At 51.6% G+C, this 20,118-nt stretch overlaps 1 long non-coding RNA gene across 3 annotated transcripts; it reads left to right on the forward strand.

Moving 5' to 3' along the window:
- The first annotated feature begins 408 nt into the window (after positions 1 to 408).
- LOC122446753 lies at positions 409 to 9,636 on the forward strand. 3 transcript variants are annotated; one of them, XR_006270994.1, is made up of 6 exons: positions 409 to 829; positions 981 to 1,023; positions 2,078 to 2,436; positions 2,748 to 2,952; positions 3,991 to 4,208; positions 9,008 to 9,636. It is a non-coding gene; the product is annotated as an uncharacterized LOC122446753 (long non-coding RNA). The 3 variants fall into 3 exon arrangements; XR_006270993.1 differs by having other exon boundaries at positions 2,765 to 2,952; XR_006270992.1 differs by having other exon boundaries at positions 2,078 to 2,952.
- Positions 9,637 to 20,118: the final 10,482 nt, after the last annotated feature.

Consider the following 20,118-nt stretch of genomic DNA (forward strand, 5'->3'; position numbering starts at 1 on the left):
GCTACAGTCCACGGGGTCCCAAAAGAGTCAAACATGACTCAGAGACTGAACAACAACAACTAGGCCCTAAAGGCATTTGATTTTGCAACTGTGCTTTTTGGGGCGAACCAGCCAAACAGCAGTGATCAGCCCTGCAAAACTGAACCCCTCAAAGTTTAAAGAAAAATCTCAGGATCTCTGAATAGTCCTAATTGCGAACCAACCTCCTTAAGGCTTGGAGAACCCCTGAACCTTCCAGGTCTCCACCATCTTTCATTCAAACTGATGCCCCAGGGTCCCCTTCCCTCAAGCTAGTGGATGTGGGACACCTGGGCTCTCATCCATGGGTCCCCAGTCCAGAAGCAGCACAGGGGCAGGGGGGCAGCATTTGGGGCAGGGGGAGAGTCGATAAGCTCAGGGTGGGTCGGAAGCGGCCTCTGTGGCTGGGTATGAACCACTGCGGCAGGCTTGTGGGGTGATGTCAGGGTTGGCAGCGGTGAAGAACAACTTTGTTGACAAGAAGATTAATTAGACAAACGTAGTGCCCATCAGCTATTACCGCCCCTCCTCGGGGTCAGCTCTACTCAAGCCTTTGCAAGAGACTTTTTTTGTTCATCTTTTAAAATGAAAGCTTAATCTCCTCACAAGGCAGCTAGAAAACAATTCATGGTGTGCCAGAGAGCAAGTACCTACAAGCAGGGGCTGGAGAGGAAGGGTTCCTGCAAACCGCCAGGCCTCGGGCTGGCCCCGCCTGGGAGCGACCCGGCCTCTTCCTTCTGCCTGTACAGACCCGGCCCCAGGAAGCATGTTGAGCCCTGAATCCTTCCTCACAAGGGAGGACGCCCCGCTGGTGAGCTCTCTTGATCTCGCTTCCTCTCTACCTTTCATGGGAGAGTGTCCCTGGAGAGGGGCTGGCAGCCAGCCACTCCAGGTCTGCAGAGCTTGGGGCCTTCCGCCACCTACACCTTCCCTCTTTTCAAATGCTGTCTTTCTCCCAACAGGAGCCTGCCCCATTGTCCTATTATTGGAAGAGACAATGAATCAGTAAGTCGTCATGGCCTCATTCATCATCTGATAACTATTCCTTGAGCCTCTTATGTGCCAGCAACACTGGGGAGGAAGGGGTGATCGTGATATGTCCCCTTGCTTTGAGGGGCAGAGGCTTACATTCTGGAAGGAGAGGCACAGCAGTGAGTAAGATAAATGCACACAGGCGCCTGTGGTAAAGGTCGAGATGGAGCAAAGTGAGGGGATATGGTGGAGAGGGCCTGGAGGTGGCAGCCATTTTGGCTAGGGTGTCCCAAGGAAATGAAATTGCAGTTGAGATCTGAGGAGGGAGGGAAGATGTGGGGGAGAGGTGGCATTCTCTCAGCTATAGGGGACAAGAGTCTGGTGGTGCCAAGGGAAGAGGCTCTCTGTAAATACCTATTGACTGAATGAATTAAAAAATGTTTCTAAGTTTAACATTTTAATGTGAATTAGAACCTTCTGGGGACTTGCAGCCCCATCAGTCCTGTCAGGTTTCCCTGAGGTTCTGGAAAGCCCTCACTGTCAGGCTGTGCTGTGCTGGGCTTAATCGCTCAGTCGTGTCCGACCCTTTGCAACACCATGGACTGTAGCCTGCCAGGCTCCTCTGTCCATAGCAATTCTCCAGGCAAGAACACTGGAGTGGGTTGCCATGCCTTCCTCCAGGGGATCTTCCCGACCCAGGAATCAAACAAGGGTCTCCTGCATTGCAGGTGGATTCCTTACCAGCTGAGCTACTATGGAAGCCCCCACAATCAGGCTGTGGACACCCAAAGCTCATGGAACTTCAACAAGCCAGTCCCGGTAGCTTGTCAGAGCCCAGGTGGGCTTAGGGGGAGGCCCAGGCCCCAGGCTGTGCGTGGTGGGGGCAGCTGACCACATGGAGGCTCCAAGGCCCAGATGTCTCCTTGGCGGCAGATGAGCTGGCCTTCTCTTTCCCGGGCCTCTGAGAGCCTCCTAGGGCTGGGCACGGGTGATGGCACTTGATAGCTTTGTCAACCATTTTCTTATTAGAAAGCTCCGCGGGTCCCCCAGCAGCCTCCTGAATCCATATCTATTTCCTCTTGGACAGAACTGAGAATCCTGCCTGCAGGAATCAGCTGAAGGTCTACATTCTGCTTTGATAGCAGATGGGAGCCTGGGGTCCGATGGGCGTCTGCACCCAGGGCGATTCCGGGAGCCCAGAGGTGCCCCCCGCCCTTTGAGGAGCAAAGCACAGCGGTCATTGCACAGTCCTCCGTCTTCCACGGAAGGAGGAGCCCGTTCGCCCCCTTGAGGCTGTCCGGTGGGAGACCCGGGCGGGAATGGGCATCTGGGCTGCCTCCTGGGGCCATGCCCCTCTGTGGGCGGAGTCTCCGACCTGGGGGCGGGGCCTGCGTCCTGTCCTTGCAGAGGTCATCTCGTGTCCGTGGAGTCCTGAATTGGCCCCAGGTCTGTGTGTGCCTGTCCCCCTCCATCTGTTTTCCTCCGGGTGACACGGCAGCTGGATGTGTGGGGGGGGGGGGGCGGTGGACAGAACTTGGACACGTGAGGCTGGTGGGTACATGCTCGTGTGCCCTCACACACATGTGCAAGACCCCTCCAGTGGGCCCACAAAAAGCTGGGGGTGGACCTCCAAGGGATGGGCCACAGCCTGGCTCCCCACACCGCCGTGTCCTGACAGCCCACTCCCAAGATTCTTAAGTTCAAACCTGGAGGAAGATATTTATCAAGGTAGAAAAATAACACATTTTATCTCACAGCTTATTATCTTGATTAGGAATGGTAATTGACACATGGCTTGGGGCCTCCACGTTCACGCTTGTCCTGGCCTCCAAAATGTCAGGAAGTTAGGAGGCTCTTGGAGGAATTTACCAGAACCAAGGAATCCTCCTCATGGGGACAGCTGAGCCCGTGCCCCCTTTCTTGCATCCTCCCTGAATGAACCTCTGCACCCTGATCCTTCAGGTGAGGACCAGCCTGGGTTTAACATGAGGTCCCAGGGCTGCCCCCAGACCTGATGAACAGGGTCTCGGGGGAGGGTCTTGGGAAGCTGTGTGTTTTTCCCCCGTTCCCCTTCCTCCATCAAGTGACTCAGAAGTGCGAGCCCTTCGTGGGGAAGGGGACAGAATTCTCTGTTTAAAGCCCAGCAGGGAGATGCAGACTGGGACTTGCCTGCTGTCTCTGAATAGATGTTTGGGGGCCCTGGGGTCAGATCATTGTAGGGTACCCCCTTTTCTGGCTGCACATGGAGAGGGCTCCAGACTCATGGGGCCTGACTTAAAAAACCACTCATGTCTGTCCTACACCCCATCCAGAGGCCCCCAGAGCCCCACCTGGCCTGATTCTCCTCCAGGAGAGGAGGGGATGCAAAAGTTAGAACAGGAGGCAGTGAATGGCCTGTGTATTATTCTGACCTGCCACTAACTGTGACTGTGGGCCTTTTTCTTTTCCACTCTCAAGGCCTCAGTTTCCCAGGGCTATAAAGGTGATTCAGGAAAAAAAAAAAAAACTCCACATAAGGCAGCAATTCACCTCTCCTGGTCACAAGAGAGGGCAAACGGATTAGAAAGTTTTCTGTCCTTTGGTCTAGCAGTGTTTGGAGCACTGAGTTACCAGAGGAAGTGAAGCCACTCAGCCGAGTCTGACTCTTTGCGACCCTTTGGACTGTAGCCTATCAGGCTCCTCCACCCAGGGGATTTTCCAGGCAAGAGTACTGGAGTGGGTTGCCATTTCCTTCTCCAGGGGATCTTCCCAACCCAGGTATCGAACCAGGGTCTCCCACACTGCAGGCAGATGCTTTACCGTCTGGGCCACCAAGGAACAAACAGAAGACTCAGCGCCCATGCAGCGTTCGGCGGACTCATCCAGCTGCCTGACTCTTCTCCGTTTCCCGGTCTCTGCTGCCCTCTGCTGCCCAGAGCAGGCTGGGCCAGGCCGATGCAATCAGAGGACAGAAGTGGAGCCCAGAAACTCCTTTCTAAAGGCTTCTCTTTTTACTTGCAGGGCACCTGAGGCTCAGAATGGACAGCGACTTCCTCTAGGCCACGCAACAGCTCAGCAGGCCAGAGGGTCCTCTGCCCCATGACCCCTCCTGGGGCCTGGACCAGCCTCCAGGAGGGCAGCTTCTCGGGGCTCATTCCAGACCTGTCTCAGAAACAGGTGGCGGCCGCCGGGTTCAGCATTTTAATAAACCCTCCACGTGATGCTCATGCATACTCCAGGTGAGAACCTTTGCTATTGCTTTGGACATGGAATTTCAGAGGAGGAATAGACTTAAAAAAAAAATCATATTGTGCATCAGAGGAGCCTAGCAGGCTACAGTCCATGGGGTAGCAAAGAGTCAGACACAACTGAGCGACTAAGCAGACGCGCACACACACACATCTTTAAAATTAAAATGATACATGAAAATGCAGAAGTTCAACTACTTGGTTTTTATTTCATCCTTAGATTCAGCGCTGTGAGAAAGCTGGGTTCCCATAGCACACAGGTGGATTCCGTTCAAGGTTTTGCTGAGACTCCTTGGGGACACATAGTTTTTTCTCTGATCTGGGTGATGTGTGTGCCACTCCAGTAACTGACAGAGAGCCTCTGCTATCGAGCAGGATTTCTGCAGTCTGGAGAGACACATCTGATGACTGGCAGCATCAGGGGAAAGGCTTTGGACTTTTTCAAGACAGTCCTGATTTGAATTCATTCATCTATAGATTCACCCCTTCACTTATACAGCAACTGTTTATCAAGCACCAACTATGAATTCTGCAGACTTTGTTGGCTGTTTGGTCTTTGGTCTCTACCCTTACTGATACAGTCCAGTAGGAAAGACAGATAGGAGACCAAAAATTGCACAGAAAAATGAATTCCACTGAAATTAATTAGTCATAATGGTAATGAGTTCCCTGAAGAGGACGTTCTGGGTGTTCTGATAGGCAGGAGGGCACAGCTTAGGGAGAGAGGATTATAAAACAGTGTGATGACATGTCTTATGAAGGAGGTGGTCCCAAGGGCTATGGGAGGAGAAGGGATGCCCTTTTCCCACGGGAGCTGCAGGGAGAACCCAGAAAAAAGACCTCACGGAGGTTGAGGGTTGGTGGGCTAAGTCTTTTTACTATTAGAATTTAAACTTGACTTTTATTATGAGACATTTTATTCTTAAAAATGTTTTGAATATAGATAACACAGTAAATGTCTTAAACCACAGACCCACTGTGTACACATAACCACTGACAAGTGTTTGCTCTAAAGACTGCTGAATATTTTATGTCAGTCTGTGTGATACTGTTATACTCTGTGAAAGCGTTAGTCACTCAGCCATGTCTGATTCTTTTGTGACCCCGTGGGCTGTAGCCCACCAAACTCCTCTGTCCGTGGGAATCTCCAGGCAAGAATACTGGAGTGGGTTGTCATTTCCTTCTCCAGGGGGTCTTCCTGACTCAGGGATCGAACCCGGGTCTCCTGCATTGCAGGCAGATTCTTTACCGTCTGAGGCACCACAAACCACCATACTATGTATTGTTTGGTGACTGGCTTTTTAAATGAACAATGTACATGGGCATTCTTTCTTCCTGCCTGCTCTTCGTGTGTGAATACCTCTTTGCTAGTACCTGGCTGTTTCAAATACATCCAATGCTTCTTTCATTTTAAGTTGTCCCCTTATCCCTAAGTGTACCCTGAACATGTCAGACCACTGGGAGGGGATCTTTCTTATGAAAGATGTGGTAGCTTTGGGACTTCTCTAGTGATCAAGTGATTAAGATTCTGTGCCCCCAGTGCAGGGAGCCAGAGTCCATTCCCTGGTCAGGGTAACTAGATCATGCATGCTGCAACTAAGACCGGACACAGCCAAAAAAAAAAAAAAAAGCAACCGAAAAACAAACAAAAAACTCATAAATAAAAATGTGGTAACTTTAAGATAGCAGTGGTGGTGTTCTGGGGCTTACTGTGGGAAAAATCATTACACAGTCAGAGAGATAATAATCCCCCAAGGGCCAGAAGAGCATAAAATCGGACAAGAAGCTCCAAGCAAGAGGTGGAGGGTTCCTGCCCAGGTGGAGACTGGGAGGGAGGAGAAGGGAGACAGCCGTGTGGATCTGGGGGGGTGGGGGTCACACTGGGAAAGGCAGAGCCTGCTTGGGACCAGAGAGATCAGGGCTGAGGCGCTCACCGCCCACTTGCTTCCCTGGGTGGACACTGATGGGACCAACATCGTAACGAGGATCAGTCTCCTCCCCACAGACTGCCAATCCACAGTGGAGCCATGTGCCCTCACTGTGCCCTGGACCAGACATGGCCCCGGGACTCAGCATCTGAGGGTGACAGAGCCTTCCACAAGGTTCTGGTGACAACAGGCAGGAGCCAGGGTGGAGGGGGGAACAGCTCCCAGCGCACAGGTCTGCTCGAAGCAGTGTGGGGGTGTTCGTGCAGAGGGCAGGTGAAGAACTCGGACACAGAGAGAGGACGAGGGGCAGGAGAAAGCCCAGAAAACGATGTATGCACGTGTGCTGTGTTCACGGCTGACCAGCTGCTCACAGAATTCTGTGTCAGTATCAGAATGACGACTGCGCTTAAACTAGGGAAACCCAGATCACATAGCAAAGTGCTCCAGCCAGCCAGCCAGTGACGGAGGAAGGCCCTGCCTGGGTCTTCACTCATCTCTGAAGGGTCCAGAGAGTCGGCAAGAGGAGGAGGTGGACGCACCCCTGTGCTGAGAAGATGGACCTTTGTAAGCCATCGGGGTCTTTTATGAGGCAGGTAGCCTGGCAGGCACGTCAACTCTTAGTTGCCTTCGCTGTGATGGGAGGAAAACAGAGGGATAAGCAAATAAACTCAATCCTGGCCGCACATTAAAGCCACTTGGGGGTACTGTGCAAACCTCAGACACGCAGACCCCAGCTCTCGAGACTCCAGCTGAACAAGGCTGGGTGGTTATGTGATTTTTTAAAAAGGAGTTTACACACACATATCCGAGAGCCAGGAGGGAGGCAGAACTGCCTGGGACCCTACTCTCAGAGCACAAGTGTATCAGGGAGGGGCCTCCGTAGCTCAGAGAGACCAGGGTACTCCGAAGAGTTGCATATCTTTTAGCTTTTAAAAAAATTTCTTGCCTTTTAACATAGTAAAGCTAAGAGGTGAAGCGTGATGCTGATGCTGTCTTATTTTTATGATTATGGAAGTCACAAACTGTCAGCACAAGAGCTGATTTTGGCCCAGAGAGGTATTTTGTTTGGCATGCACTGGATTTTTTTTTTTTAAAACTCAAGCCAACGTTTAAAAATCTGGATATCTCATGGAGTTATTTGGACTTGCAGCTTCTTTAGAAAGATCAAAAGCTCGGACACTTGGTGCCCCGATGGCACTATTTCTGGGCCAACAGACAGCAGGTGATGAGCAGGGGCTACGGCTTACTTCGCTGAGCCTGTTGCCCTGGGACCCCCTAATATAGGGTGGGCTTTGGCACTGCACCCCAACAGTCTTACTGGCACTTATGGTTGACTTTCTGATTTGTTTTTGAGCCTGTGGACCCCAGTCATCAGATCACAGAAAAAAATTATCGTCCATCATAACCTAATCTGTGCTGAAATCGAGCAACACAAAGTGAGTTGCTCACGGTTCTTTCCAAAACAGAAAAGGGTATACACTTCATTTTGCCCCAGGAACCAGCCAAACACCACCAGCCAACTAGTCAAAATTATAGCAACACTGTCTGTTTTCATTTTTAAAATATTGTAACCACAAACATATCTAGAGGGGAAAAAAAGCTGCTGACTTTGACGTTGCTGGTCATTTCCAAGTTCCCTGTTGTACACTGTGTCTGCTCCTTTGCTCACTAATGCAAGGCAAGCATTATCAAAGCCAACGGAAGATTCAATAGTGACTTGCCTTCTCTGGCTGCCTTGGGGGAGGGTGCTTATGTGGCATTTACAGTGCACAGTGCGGTCCAGAGACCATGCAGGTGAGGAACCAGGGCAACTGAATCTTACCGTTTTCTTCAAGTGGCAAAAATGGTTTTTTTCTGGGTTTATACCTGAAAGGACTGATGTTGAATCTGAAACTCCAACACTTTGACCACCTAATTCGAAGAGCTGACTCATTTGAAAAAACCCTGATGCTAAGAAAGATTGAGGGCAGGAGAAGGGGACGACAGAGGATGAGATTGCTGGATGCAATGAACATGAGTTTGAGTAAACTCCAGGAGTTGGTGATGGACAGGGAGGCCTGGAGTGCTGCAGTCCATGGGGTCGCAAAGAGTCGGACATGACTGAGTGGCTGAACTGAACTGATATGTGATGACAGAGAGGCTGAGAACCAGAGTGAAGCTTTCAGCAGACAAAAGGGGATTGAGGGACCCTGAGAGGCTTGGGAACATGATATAATATGTGGGGTCAGAGGTGGGGCACCTGATCTGGGTGGTGGGGGAGTGGGAGGCATGAGGTGGGAGAGGATGTTCAGTCTTGAGGATGTGAGGATGGGTAGATGTTCTCCAGGCAGATGAGGCAGGAAAGGCATCCCAGACAGCAAGGGCCAAGCTGTGACTATGTCACATGGTCAGCAATCACAGGTGTCTTGGGTTGATCACGTTGTAAGGTGCAGAGAACAGATGCTGAGAGAGAGGCGTGGCCTGACCCTAGATGATGGAGGGTATTTCATGCCATTTAACTTGAGCCTAGGGGGTTCAGTGACATAGTTACATTTATGGGGAAGACAGGAGCAAAGTGGTTTTTTTAAACTTGGAAGTGAAGCTCTGGTAGCAGAGAAGGAAGGGAGGGACATCTTCACTGTTGCAATTCAACAAAGCACAACTGGCTAAAAGCAAGCAGAATGCAGAGAGGACCTGTGATCAAGCGGGTTTGGTAACCTTGAATACCATGTCCTTTGCTTGAAGGGACTCAATTTGTATATGACATATGAAAAGTCCCGAGAAGGTCTGCAGTACAGTAATTTGCTCAACTATGTTTATTTTGGCAGTTTCTAAACTTATTTGACTATGATGTTTAAAACATATTTATTAATATTTTTGCAGGACATTACAGTTCTAAGGAACACATACTGGGATAAATTGGAAAAATGGATTTTCGGCTCCAGAAGCCTGGAAAGCTAAAACCACAAAGAATCCCAGACACTGGAATCTTCCCCGAGCCAGAATCCTGGGTCTGGATAGCTTTGACTACCCAGGGCTTCCTTGGGCTGTGGGTGCTGGAACTGTTGCTGTCCATGGTTTTCCCTAATCCACAGCGGGCCTCGGAAAGAAAGGCCAGCAAAGCATCACGAGTGCTTCTGGAAAGATGGGAACAGAAGGCGGGGAGCCTGGTTATGTCAACCTGGTTGACAGTGAAATTTCTAGTCCAGAAGTGCAACTGAAAACCATTCCTCTGTTTCTGGAACTGTGGACTCTTCCCTGACAAAGCGGATTCAGTAAAACAAACGCAGAAACAAAGGCAAACAAAATAAACAAAGGCAGAAAGCCTCCTCCAACTTGGCCAGGAGATGAGGACGGGGGAATGGAAGCAGAATTCTTACCGTTCCAGGTGAAGAAGGAGGGCATTGGCCCTACCGCTTGAGGTCCCTGAGGAATTCCCAGTCCTCCTTTTTGCTCAGAGGAGGCGTCTTAGTTGGCCAGAATTGCCATTAAAAAAAAAAAAAAAAAAAAAAGCACAAACTTAGTGGCTTGAAACAAGAGAAATTTGTTCTCCTGGGATTCTGGAAGCCAGATGTCTGTAATCAAAGTTGGTAGGGCCATGCTTTCTCCGCAGGTTCCAGGGAAGAATCCTTCTTGCCACATCTCGGCTTCTGTCCTTCCAGTGAGCCTCAGCGTCCGTGGCTGGCAGCTACATCACTCCAATCTCCACCTGTCGTCACAAAGCCTTCATCCCTCTGTGTTCTCTCCTCTTCCTATAAAGACACCATCATTGTCTGATGATGTCATCTCAAGGTCTAATTACTTCTGCAAAGACCCTATTTTCAAATAAAGTCACATTCTGAGGTTCCAAGTGGACATGAATTTGGTGGGAGGGGGATCCCATTCAAGCCCCTACAGGGAGTCAGCAATTCCCCGAGTCTCCAGCAGGTGTTCCCGTGGCCTTCCTCTTGGCAGAGGCTGACATGTGTGTCTGTGGGGCTCTCTCTGTGTTGAGTTGGATTCGATCATGGCCTGAAGGTCTGGGAGCTCGGAGGCTGGGCTGCAGCCCTGAAATTCACCAAGCCTCTCTTGTTACCCTGTGAAAAGCCAGAGCCCCCACCTCTCAGACACAGCTATGCTATTCATGTCCCCACCAGCCGGCTGAGGCACGAGAGACCGAAATTTCACGGGGAGTCGAGTTTGGCTCAAAAACTTGAGTGAGCGGGAACTCAGGGTTGTGATGGAACTTAGAGGTTTTCCTTTGTCTCTTTGCTTTTCTAACCTGCCATTGTGTTCTTGAAGTCATGAGCTGGCTCTGTTTCTAGAAGTGGTTGGAAACTCTGTAATCACCTTGGGGATGGACTTTCTTTGTTGCCGGACAAAGTGGCTCCAGGGGTTCTGGGGAGCCCTTTGGGATACACTGCTCCTTCCCCAGGCCCTGAACTTGGAAGCTCAGGGGGAAAAGTTAGGAGAGGCTTGGAAGCAGAGTCGGGGAGAAGTTAGGAGGGGTTCCCCACCATTGACAGCCACAGATGCACATAGGGTTCCAAGAGACAGGGAGGCTCATGTCCAACTCTGCAACCCCATGGACTGTAACACGCCAGGCTTCCCTGTCCTTCACTATCTCCTGGAGTCTGCTCAAGTTCATGTCTATTGAATCAGTGATGCTATATAACCACCTCATCCTCTGTCTTCCCCTGCTTTTCCTGCCCTCAGTCTTTCCCAGCATCAGGGTCTTTTCCAGTGAGCTGGCACTTTGCATCAGGTGGCCAAAGTATTGGAGCTATAGCTTCAGCCATCAGTCCTTGCCATGAACATTCAGAGTTGATTTGCTTTAGGATTGACTGGAGGGTCCTGGACTACAAGGAGATCAAACCAGTCAACAGCCCTAGGGGGTAAGTATAAGTCACCACCCCCATTTGGCAGGGGACTAAACTGAGGCTCAGAGAGGCATGGCTTGCTGCCTGTTGGCACACAGCTACGATGGAGCCGGGATTCTGACTAGCCGGTTTGACCCAGGGTTCAGGTTCTCAGCTGTTACACCGCACTGCGGCTGCCACGTGAGGGGCCTCTGCAGGCAGCCTGCTGTCACCTAATGCCCATTCTAGTGGCAGAACCTATGACCCACTCCGGGCACAGCCTGGGAGGTAGTGAGCACCCGTCCCAGGAGGCCTGTGAGCAGAGGCAGGATGGCCGCTTGGACGAGACCACGACAAGGCTGGCTTCCCACCCCCGGGGAGCCTGAGAAACAAAGTGGAAAGAAAGCTGCGGTGGCATGAATTATTCAGAAACTCCAAGGGCTGAGCAATCTCATTAAGTGTGTTCTGTTCTCAGGGTTTGCTCTTTGCTTTGTTTTTTGAAGTGTTTTTGTTTTCTTTCCTTCTCATGAAACTTCTAGACCTGGAGGAAATTGTTTGATGATCTCAATCCTCGCTTTGTGTGTATAAAAGAGTTTGTTTCTCTCTGGGAAAAGACATTAAATCCTTTTGCTTCAGCTGAGGGCAGATCAGTTCAAGGAGAGCCCTGAGGCTTGTTCTGGGAAGGCTCCATCTGTGTGGCTCAAGGGCCAGCCTCCTGCAAGTCCCTGGGTCACCCTTGGTCCCTTCACATGGGAAGTCCCAGAAATCCTGCTGAGAGTGTGGAGTCATTGCTCTGACCCCTGAGAATGACATCCCATACCCTGCATGAATCTCCACGTATCTCAGGGGACCATGTCCACCCCAGTCCTCAGTACAGATTCCACGTGATGCTTGGAGACAGCAGAGGAGAAAGAGAGGGTGAGCAAAGAGGGGAGACAGGCACTCCTGGTTAAGTGTGTTTAGCTATTGTTGGTTGAAACACAGTTACGCAGGATTCTTTATTACAGGACTTCTCAGAGCCTTTAGGTGTCTATGTGCATTGTGACAAGGAGACTTTAGACTATCTTGTTTTCCTGAATTATTTAATTCTTGCCTCCTTTTTAAGAGACTTTATTATTTGGAGCCCCCACCCCCCGCTGAGTTTTTTCCTGAGGGATGTATCAAGGGACTATCTCTTGCACATGTTCCTTGGCATCGCCTTTTGGAGGAAATAACCTTAGACTGTCCTCTATTAGGACCTTTTCTCTCCGCAGATGTTTTTCTCCACAAATATTTGTGGAGTCAGTCCCTAGGGTGAGCCAGCAAGGAGGCCAGGTGCTCTGGGGACATCTCAGGGAAGGATTCATCTCTCCTGTGGTTTTCTGAGTTGGGTTCAGAACTCAAGGCTAGGGCTTCTCATGGGCCTCTTTGCTCAAGGAGGGGACACGGCACCCCTCCCCTCCTTCCACAGGGGCAAAATGTGGACCTCCGGGCTAGACCCAGAGAAGGACGGCCCTTTAAAGGTCTCCTCCCTCCTCCCGGCCCTCCTCCCTCTGTCTTCCCTCTCCTCCCTGGCTCCACTTCGTGCTCAGGCATCCAGGCCTCCAACATCTCCCCGGGACTGGGAAGCTGTTTTCAGGGCTCAAGGCCACGGGGCGCTCCAAGCCAGATGGGGTGAGGAGACATGGCTCTGGCTGTGGAGATGGCCCCGGCAGGCACCGCCCCAGCGAAGCGGGGAGGGGGCTGCAGGGCTGCGGGCAGCGGAGATCTGAGGGCAGAACTGGGTCTGAAGGCTGGGGCTGTGTGGCTCTCACCGCAGACCAGTGCGTGTTATAGGGGAACCCTGACACCCTGCCGGTTGTGGGGGGAGTGGAATGAGCACGTTGGTTCTCTCCCAGCTCCTTCCTGATGATTCATGAGACCACAGAGAACCTGAGTTTCCTGGAGCTACACAGGCAGAGTTACTCCTGCTCACAAAACACAAGACACCTCCCTGGGCTCCGCTGATGGAGAGGAAGAGGACGTTTTCCAGGGACACTTGGAGCCTCATTAATCAGAACGTTAGGGATGTTCTGATCCTCACTGGGCTCTTTGTGAGAACGCAGAGGGGAGGAGGTGAGTCTTCTCAGAACCCCCAGGAAAGCACGCAGCTTCCCTCTGGAGCAGAGGGGCCTCCAGTCTCTTACCAACAACCGTCTCCCCCGAGACAGCACCAGAAATGAGAGCCAATATTCGTCAGTATTCATCCTGCCAAGCTGTGTCCCAAGAGCTTTTCAACTTAACGAGGGAAGGACTATCATCGAACCCATTGTACAGATGAGGAAACTGAGGCGTGGGGATACTAGATTCGCTGGTCAGGGATAACAGAACTAGCAAAGGCAGAACCAGGAGTCAGACGTGGGGTGGGGAGTCCGGGGACAGGGCCAAGATTCCATGGAGGAGCAGCTCAGGGGGTTCAAAGAGCTGCTGAGAGGGACAGAGTGGGCAGAGCCAGCACACCTAGGTGGCAGGTGACAGCACTCAGGGGTCACTCCGCCTGCTCTGCCTGCGACCCCCTCCTGGCTTCCCTCACTCCCCACAGTACAGAGTGAAGTACCGGCTTTCCTGGACAGATTGCATCTTGGTTATCTACAGATTTCAGAGAAGAAAAAGCAATGAACATCATTTTCCTCTCTCAAAAGTGCTTTTTTTGTTTTTTCTGTATTCATCAACCACAGTAGAGATACTATTCAGTTAGTAACTACCCTTCAGTTAGTAAGTTTTCAGATAATCGCATTTAAATAAGATACCGTGTGCTAAAGGAAATGAAATATGATGAGGAAAAGATGTGTGAGGAGGCCTGTCCTGCTGCAGGTGCCAGGGGAAAATGGAAACTTTTGGAACACGATTGCCCAACACCTGTCGGTAACCTTTCTGGAACACTGCAGAATGTGGGGGCCACCCCAGGGCCCAGTCAGATGGGAAGGCCTCTGGTGCCCTAGGGGTGAGGACCAGGCTGGTGCCAGGCTGGTCTCAGAAGGCTGTCCGAGCCAGTCCAGGCCCTTCCCTGGGGACTTTAGTGTGAGCCTGTTCCCGTCTCATGGGCCAAGGCCGTCTCAGTACTGTGCCAGCCTCCACTCACGTCCAGCCTCCTCCCAAAAGCCTAGTTGCATCAACCACAAGGTGAATTTCCTACTTTTATTAAAGATTTGTGGAGTCGTGGGAGAGAGCGCATTGCACATGGCATTTCTGAGAAAAATCCCCATTTTCACGTGTCTTCTCCCAAAGCACCTTGATGACGGCACTGCAATGGGGCTCCGGACAAGGCTGGGGTGAGCGGAGCTGCTATCTCCAGCTTGTGCTCCTGCAAGAGCAGCGAGGCTGGCTTGCCTCTGCCTCTGCCTCCGGAAAGCAGCCCTCTTCATCGTCCCCACCTGCCTCGCCCCCTGCCCCGAGGCAGTTCAGCTCAGTTGCTCAGTCGTGTCTGACTCTTTGTGACTCCGTGGACTCCCTGCCCATCACCAACACCTGGAGCTTACTCAGACTCATGTCCATCGAGTCGGTGATGCCATCCAATCATCTCATCCTCTGTCATCCCCTTCTCCCGCCTTCAATCTTTCCCAGCATCACATTCTTTTCCAATGAGTCGGTTCTTTGCATCAGGTGGCCAAAGCAGTGGAGCTTCAGCTTCAGCATCAGTCCTTCAAATGAATATTCAGGACTGATTTCTTTCAGGATGGACAGGTTGGATCTCCTTGCAGTCCAAGGGACTCTCAAGAGTCTTCTCCAACACCACAGTTCAAAAACATCAATTCTTTCATGCTCAGATTTCTTTATAGTCCAGCTCTCATATCCGTACATGACTACTGCCCCGAGGCAGGGACGGTAATAAATAAGTCATACACACCGGCTTCCTGCTGCGAAGGCAGGGGCTCCCAGGACCCTCCCCTCTGGCATCCTGACCTTTCTCCCCCAGTGGCCCACTCTGCCCTCTGTGGCTCTGTCATTTCTCAGGCTCCTGAAGACTGAGGCCGGGGCCTCCACATCCTTTCCTCAGGGATGTCAACAACAGTGATGGAGGTTCGGCACATGTTCATACTGAGCAAAGGCCCATTCACAGGAAAGGAGACTTTGATGGGTGTGGGTTTCCTGCAAGGGCACCGCGCCTCCACCTGCTTTTGTGGGAAGCCAGACAAGGGCAGGCCAGCCCCTGCCTGGAAGGTGAGTCGCGGACCTGACAGCCAAGATGACTCTGCAGACCTCTCGAGGCCCTTCCTGGACACGGATCAGGTCCCACCAAGATGCACGGGCTCCTGGACAGGGGACCCGGGACAGAGACCCAGGCAGTATCTTAGATGATGGGCCGGGGAGGGGAGGACAGGAAGCAGGTCTCAGGGGCCCCTCAGAGGAGACGCTCCCTGCCACCTCTCACTGGGACAGCCCAGCCCTCCTGCTACTCTTCCAGCCCCCCCCAGGCCCCCTTCTCCACGCATCCTTTCACTCCGCATTTATTTATCAAGGGCTTTCTGTGTGCTTGACCCTCTGCTGGGATCTGAGGGTTCAGGAAAGCACAAGGCTGACCTAGCCCTGCCTTCATGGAGCCTACAATCTCATGAGGAAGCCAGGGGTTCTGGAAAAAGGCAAGCAGGATCAGGGTTACTGGAGTATGGGACCTTGCTTGTAAGAGGAGATCAGAGGGCCCCGGCTGAGGTTGAGGTGACATTTGAGCAGAGGTCTTGGGGAGGGAAGAGTGAGCCCTGTGACCGGAGGGAGAGCGAGCTCCGGGCAAAGGGCACAGCCAGTGCAAAAGTGTTGAAGCGGAGTGGATTAGCACGTTCCAAGGCCAGAGTCATGGACAGAGGCTAGTTAGTGGGCGGGGCTAGACAACACAGCCGCTGCCACTGCTCGGTCACTCACTTACGCCGACTCGTCTGTGACCCCAGGGACTGTACCCCGCCAGGCTCCTCTGTCCATGGGACTCTGCAGGCAAGAATACTGGAGTGGGTTGCCGTGCCCTCTTCCAGGGGATCTTCCTGACCCAGGGATCGAACGTGTGTCTCTTGTGTCTCCTCACTGGCAGGCGGATTCTTGACCTCTGCGCCACCCGGGAAGCCCTTAGATAATGCAGGGCCTCCCTTACAGACAAGCGTGGTTAAGAGCTTTGACTTTTAAGTGTGTTGGGAGCCACTGGAGAGATGTGGCCAGGGCAGCATTTGATGAGAATCTTGTGTCTAAAACATCACTCTGACTGCTCTCAGGGCTTCCCAGGTGGTGCTAGTGGTAAAGAACCTTCCTTCCCGTACAGGAGATGTAAGAGACACAGGCTCGATCCCTAGGTCGGGAAGATCCTCTGGAGAAAGGCATGACTTCCCACTCCACTATTTTTGCCTGGAGAACCACATGGACAGAGGAGCCTGGCAGGCTACAGTCCATAGGGTCACAGTCAGACAGGACTGAAGCAACTTAGCACACACGCACACACGCTCTATGACTAGACCACAGGACTAACATGGGAGCGGGGAGATGGCTAAGCTGCGGTTTTCTCCACCAGACCTGAACTCCCCTCAGGGGCAATGCGCTGGCCTGGCCACAGTGGACAGTCTCACTGGCCAGCAGGTCAGGAGCTTCTGCTCTTTCCTCTTCACCCCTCTGTCAGAGAAGCAGATGTCAGCTGCCACCTGGAGCAGCTGGTGGGAGCTGCTGCCCGGCTCTCTGATGAGCTGGCCCCCAGCTGGGCCCTCATGGGCGTCCAAGCAGCTGGTCCACACATTCCTCCCACCCGGCCCTGGGGGAGAAGTCCCACATTCCTGAAAAATGGAACCATTTGCTTGAGTTGGTTGTAGGCCCATTGTCCTGACCACATCTTTCCGTGCGCTTTTCATCTGCCTGGAGACCCTGGGCTCCTGCCTGCTCATCTTTCAGGGCCATGCTGACGCCCCTCCTCAGGAGCCCCCAGTGTCGCCTGCTCCCCATCCTTTCTGAACCGTGGGGCACCCTGCTGTGGGCCTCTCCAGCTCTGGTGTCTGCTGTGTCCTTTCAAGGCCACTCCCAGTGGATTGTTCCGCCTCCCCTGGGTGGGGTGTCCTTCCCTCTTGGGCCTGGGGCTGCTCCTCACCTCCCCACTCCATCCCAGCCCCCTGTTCTAGGGAAGGGCCCCTGCCCCCCAACCAGGTGTGTTGAGTCCCTGGCAGACAGTGGTGGCTCAGTCGGTACTTGGGAGCTTGGTGGTTCCCATGGGTAGGGCTGGGGTGGGAGATGGGGAGGCCTCAAAGGCTGGGGTGCGGGAAGGGGAGGTGAGTCTCAGGCAGGAGGAGGCTTGCTGAGTGTCCTGGAGACGGTCAGAGAGGAACCACTGGAAGCGGATGGAGCAGGGTTCTGGAGATGCCTCACTGAGAGAAGGAGGTCCACCCTGGCTCCAGACCAGGTCCTTTCTGCTCAAAACAAGTTTTCCATGATGCCAGTGGGGGATGTTAGGGATGCCCAGAGTCACTTCCCTTCTTCCTTTTCTCGCTCCCTTCCTCCCTGTCCCGTTCTGATCCCTGCTCCTGGCCTGTGTCACAGAAGCAAGACTCTCAGTCCTGAATGCAAGCTGATAGTCTCATCTGTCTTCTCATGAACAGGAACGCAAGCAGACCACACACGTTCCTGAAGAATTTCTAAAGACCTGAGCAGCGTCTAGACTGGCGAGCCCTCACATCTGTCACCTGTCATCTTCGCTCAACCATCTCGGGAGGCAGGCAGTATCATTGTATCAGTATCCTTGTGAGGCAGGGCCTTACGAGGCCCAGGTGGCAGCTTGTCCAAGGTCAGTCAGTTAGATGGCAGGGACACACCATCCCCAGGCCACGCTTTCCTCTTTGTTCCACAGTGTGGGCACTGGTGTTCAGAAGCACGCCTGAGCAAGTTTGCAGAGGCAAAAAGCAAAACCCAGGGCTTGACTGACAGTCACTCAGCTGGCCGGAGCGGGGCTCCAGTTGGCTCTCTGCAATGTGCCATGGCATTTCCAAGAACACAAGCAGATCAGATTCTTAACATCCCCTGAATTAACTAACGTTACACTTTCGCTAGAATACTATCCTCCAGGACAGCTGTCAGACTGCTTCATGGGACACAGTCTATTTCCCTTGGCCTATTCTTGCCAAACATTAGCTACTTTAGCAAGGGCCTATTGTTCAATTACATTCCCAGCTGGTATGAGCTCTAGACCACAGGGCAGTGAAATTAATCTGTAGAATTATATTTTGTCCTCGGACAGGTGGTTCTTTAAGAAAACAATCTGAGTGATTTCCCTCCAAATCAGGAGACCCGGGTTCAATTCCTGGGTCAGGAAGATCCCCTGGAGAAGGAAATGGCAACCCACTCCAGTATCCTTGTCTGGAGAATCCCATGACAGAGGAGTCTGGAGGGCTACAGTCCATGGGGTTGCAAAGAGTCGGACATGATTGAGTAACTAACACTTTCACTTTCACCCTGGCTGAAGCACTAAGGCTCTAGATGGTAGAATGTCAAAATATTGGAAATAAAGTGAGCTCTTGCTATAGCAGAACACGTTAGGAGGTGCCTGGAGTAAAACTGAGATTTATTTTAAAATGCTGATAATGAAACAGCTCTTGGATTTAAAATTTTCTATCACCTGTTGATGTCAGCTATCATCAACTACCATCTGTTTACTCAGAACTGTCAAAAATAAGACTAGGTCAGTCTGAGAGATGCATGTTGTGTGTAGTTTCCCAGACCCACTGTCATGGGAACAGGGGTCCATGAGTCAGGTGAAAGTGAGTCACTCAGTCGTGTCCAGCTCTTCGCAACTCCAAGGACTTACACAGTTAACAGAATTCTCCAGGCCAGAATACTGGAGTGGGTATCCTTTCCCTTCTCTGGGGGATCTTCCCAACCCAGGAATCGAACCAGGGTCTCCTGCACTGTAGGCGGATTCTTAACCAACTGAGTTATCAGGAAGTCCTGGGATGAGGCTAACATCTTTCTGAAAAGAGCTAAGTTACAGTGCATCAGGGCTTCCCTGGTGGCTCAGACTATAAAGAATCTGCCTGCAGTATGGGAGACCTGGGTTCAATCCCTGAGTTGGGAAGATCCCTTGGAGAAGGAAATGGCTACCCCCTCCAGTATTCTTGCCTGGAGAATTCTGTGGACAGAGGCTACAGTCAGTGGGATCACAAAGAGCTGGACATGACTGACTAACACTTTCACTTTCTAGGACACCTAGTCAGAGGATCACTGATCTGCACCCACAAGGACAACTGGGTGCAGCTGAAATTTCATCTCAAGTTGGCATTATGGACCTAGAGTAGCAGTGGGTGAATTTTTTCCTATAAAAGGCCAGACAGTAAAATATTTTAGGCTTTTTAGGACATACAGTCTCTGTCCCAAGTACTCAAATCTGTCAAATGAAAGCAGCCACGGACAAGGAACAAATGGGCGCGGTTGTTCCAGTAAAACTTTTATTTACGAAACAGGCAAGGAGCGGGATCAGGTCTGCAGCTTGCATTTTGCAGCCCTTTACCTCGAGGGTCTCAATGAGAGGTCTCTTCCTGTGCAGCCCCCCACCATCCGCCCATACCAGCCCACCCTACTTCAGTTTCAAAAAGGCCATAAACACAAGGGAAAACTGATCCAAGCTACATTTGCAGTGACGGGAGAATATCCTTTTATCTGATCTTAAATTCTTAACTATTTGTTCAGTCCTTCTGAAGCTATCATCACAGGGTTTTTAACAGCCTTCTTGCCTAACTGCACTTGACTTTGCTATAAATAAACATGGAAAACAGAAAAGCTAAAAATCAACCCAAATCACCTATGGAACCTAGAATATCTTTCCTTCTTTTGTACTTGGAACAGTTACTTTCACCTTGACTAAGTCCTATTTCTCAGTGTCCTTGAAAAAAAATAAGTGGGCTTGGTAGTGTTAGTTGGCCTTTTTAGGTAAAAGAGCCAAATACTGAAGCAAGATGCCTGCAGGGACTCATCTGAGAGCCACAGTCACAGAAAATCTCAGTGGGAGAGAGGTGGGACTTTCATGGCGTTATTTTGCGTGGGTCTTGTGAGCAAACACATGCAAGGAGCCTTTAAGGACAGGAAAGACAGCGGGGCAATCTGCTCATCCAAGTGTCCACTGGATCCGCCCATCTAATTGGAGTTCAGCAGTTCTCAGGAGAACTGCATTCCTAAAGCCTAGCTCCT

This window comes from Cervus canadensis, chromosome 8 (genome assembly GCF_019320065.1).
Source record: "Cervus canadensis isolate Bull #8, Minnesota chromosome 8, ASM1932006v1, whole genome shotgun sequence".
In the NCBI taxonomy this organism is placed as follows: domain Eukaryota; kingdom Metazoa; phylum Chordata; class Mammalia; order Artiodactyla; family Cervidae; genus Cervus; species Cervus canadensis.